This window comes from Wolffia australiana, chromosome 2 (genome assembly GCF_029677425.1).
Source record: "Wolffia australiana isolate 7733 chromosome 2, ASM2967742v1".
In the NCBI taxonomy this organism is placed as follows: domain Eukaryota; kingdom Viridiplantae; phylum Streptophyta; class Magnoliopsida; order Alismatales; family Araceae; genus Wolffia; species Wolffia australiana.
The window spans coordinates 19,392,074-19,395,521 of NC_135836.1; the positions used below are offsets into that span (position 1 = coordinate 19,392,074).

The following is a 3,448-nucleotide window of genomic DNA, read 5'->3' on the forward strand; positions in this document are numbered from 1 at the left end:
ACCATAAAATATGTTAATTTATTTTCAAGAATATCTTCATATTTTGAAATATTTAAATTCTGATAATTGAGTTCAATTCTCTGAAAAATTTCATGTTCTTATAAAGTGTCTTCCTACAACCCTGATGTTACAATTTATTAAAAAATGAAACTACTAATATTTCTGTCCTAGGTTTCAAGGCATCTAACACACCTAAAATAGTTTTCTTATCACACCCAACAATTTGAAAAATTTGCAGACATTCATAAATTATAAAGTTCTCAGATCACACCATCAATTTGGAAATTTTACTTTGATTAGTATTTTTAGTTATTGAAAAAAATATCTGAGTATAGTATTTTATAATGTCATTATACAGTCCCAGATATTGTAAAATATAAGTTTATTTATTAAGTACTCTTTCGTGATTTGCGTAAACATTGATTCTATAAAATTGGTTTTATGAAGTTCATCAATATTAAAAAGCGCCTTTTATTAAGAGATTTTTCCATGAAATAAAATAGCTAATTAATATTTATTTTGTGACAGTATTACCGTGATTAATTTTGAGTTGAAAAATGATTTTTTTGTAAGATTATTTTTTTATCAAGTTCTCAAGAGATAAATTTCAGAAATTTTCTTTAGTTTGTAAAATAAAATTATTGGTATTCATAAAAAATATTTTTATGTAAGATACTTTTTGGGAAGATGGTTTTTGAAAAAGGCATTGGAAGGTATATTCTAAATAATTTTTTATATGAAAATTTATACTATTAAAAAAATTATGGAAATAGTATTTTTTATTTATACAAAAATTTGAAGGTTGATTTTTTGTTAGACGATTTCGATTAATCCAATTCCAAGTAAAGTCATTCAGAGGTTTAATGCTTTAATTGTAAATGGAATATTTACATACTTCTTAACATACGTCAATAATTTAACCCATGCTAATTTCGTGATTTTGGATATCAAAAAAATAATGTTACCTCCATTAATATGTTTTTTTATTCAACAGAGTAAGGAATCCATTATTTTTTAAAAATATGTGGAAAAAGTATACTTTATATGTGATTACTCAATATAATTGGCAAAAGTATACTTTATATGTGGCAAAAGTAATTATTTTATAATCCAGGGAAACAAATTTTCAACCAGGTTGCATGATTTTCCATGTTAAGTGAAGCAAGTTCAAACATAATTCACTTCACACATGAACACTACTTGACTCCTGAGTCAAACTCAAGACCCTGAACAAGTCATTCAAAAACTCCATGAAGCATTAATTCATAACTCACCACGAGATGCTTCCCAACTCACCTTGAGTCAAACAAAAGATTCATTTTCAGTCAACAGTGGCAGTTAGTGTAATTTTGAAAAACCTTGCACCAACTCAATTGAAAATTATTTATAAATCAGATGATCAATCTAAAGATGCTGAAAATATCAGAAGATTATCTATCACATGGATAAGGCAGATGATGGTCAATATATTTTTGTGATGGTACTTAAGAAATGATAAGAATCTCTATTGAAAAATGAATCTAGAGTATTTAAAATATGATATCTAAGGATTATTTTTAATATCAATTTTAATTCTTATATCTTAGACTTAGATGCTAAAATTAAGACTTACTCGATGGATAATATGCATTCAAATAACTGAATCATATCTTCAAAGGTTATACAAATTAATTATCTTAAAGTATCTTCGAATTATCTTTATATTATGAATTCCACTTAATCAATGAAATAAATCTTAGGCTAACTGAATAGATATTACCAGTGGATATGATTGTAATAATAGAGTTTTGATGCCGTACGTCGTCTAGGACGTCGTCTGGTCAGTACCGAGTCTGTTGCTCGGTACCTAGATAGTGATGTCACACGTCGTCATCGTATGACGGATAAAATCCTAAACGGGTGTATGCAGCTACGATGCAAAATGAATGCATCCTACGTGTCATACTTGCAGGCCCCAAGTTGATGGAGATGCCGAGCTCTGTGCTCCGATGGGGTTGCCAGGTGACGGCGATGGTGGTCTCTCAGACCTCGTCGGAGGAGACGACAACATCTACGAGCTGAACGGAATCAATCCATAGGGCTCGCACATAACGGACAGGCTCGTCCATACTGGTAAAAACGCTCACTTATCGTAGTTTATGCTCAACTTTCCTCTCTCACCTATCTATCCGAAGCACAGTGGAGCCATTAGAAAAGTACATTGTAAGGCGTAATGTAACGAGCGATGGAGGGATGACGTACCTCATCGGCGCGTGGCTCATGTACAGAGTCTTCGTCAATGGCGGCAGCCGATGCAGGTTGCGGTGGGGAGGAGCTGGAGAGCGTCGGCGGCTCGACTGGCGGCGTAGTGCAGGAGCAAAGACGAGAAGAGCGGAGGCGAGGAGGATGGGGGGGTTCGATGGCGAAGCGGCTCAAGCACACGGGGCACCCGACAAGCGCAGCCTGGGAGTGCAGCGCAAGCGGGGATCTGCAACGTCGCAGGTGCCCTCGGGAGATCCGTGAGTTCAGCACCCGGGTAGGCCAGCCATTCCGTTCTCTGAGTCCACAGACGACCACGGCGACGTAGACGAGGTTGTTGGTCGAGCGTCTAAATAGTCCCCGGATTGCGCAGAGATGACTCCCTGGTTGCCGGAAATGTCCCGTTTCCTAATTAGGACTCCGGAATTGCACAAAGAAGTCGACTTTTGTGGATGTAAATCGACCACTCTGAGTGAATCGGCGTCCTCCAGCAAATCCTCAGCCCCGGCTCACTTCTGATTCGTCCGATCGACCGACCACTGGTAAGATGGGATCGCCAATTTCTTCCCGCGATGGCAGAGCAGCAAGATCCGCCCGATAAGAAGGGGATCGCCAATTTCTTCGCGCGACGGTAGAGCGGTGAGATCCGCCTGATAAGCTGGGAATCGCCAATTTCCTCCCGCGACGGCAGAGCAGTGAGATCCGCCCGTATAACGGGATCGCCAATTTCTTCCCGGTAAGGTCCTCGCTCGCTTAGCGATGGCAGAGCGACGGTCCATGCCTCGGTCGCGTTCTTGACCTGGAGGGCGAGCTGCTCAACACGACGACGGAGGGCGAAATTCGGTTGGACAATCGCAGTTCCCAATCCGCCGGTGTTCTTCCCCCCTCCTCCTCCCTCCTCTACTCACTCTTCTTCTTCTCTAAGGTGAGACTAAAAAATCGATAAATAAAACTACTCGATGAAATTCCTGGTCTGATTTCATTAGGGCCACCTTTCCCTTAAGTAGGGGAATTAATGGGCCCTAATGGATCCTTAAGGGGGGAAGACAAGGTCCATTAAGGGGGGCCGTATATAATGCCCCCCCCTTACAAAATAGAGGAAAATAAACATAAAAAAAAGGGGAAAGGGAGGGGGTCCAAAAGGCTAAGGACCCCTCCCTGCACAACGACAAGACACAAGAGCACGTACAAAACGACTGACGTGTCGCGA

At 39.4% G+C, this 3,448-nt stretch overlaps 1 long non-coding RNA gene across 1 annotated transcript; it reads right to left on the reverse strand.

Annotated features, from left to right (window-relative positions):
* Nucleotides 1-1,123: 1,123 nt before the first annotated feature.
* LOC144699970 (uncharacterized) lies at nt 1,124-3,200 on the reverse strand. The gene is made up of 2 exons (XR_013580657.1): nt 1,946-3,200; nt 1,124-1,296 (listed from the first exon to the last, which is right to left on the reverse strand). It is a non-coding gene; the product is annotated as an uncharacterized LOC144699970 (long non-coding RNA).
* Between the last annotated feature and the right edge of the window lie 248 nt (nt 3,201-3,448).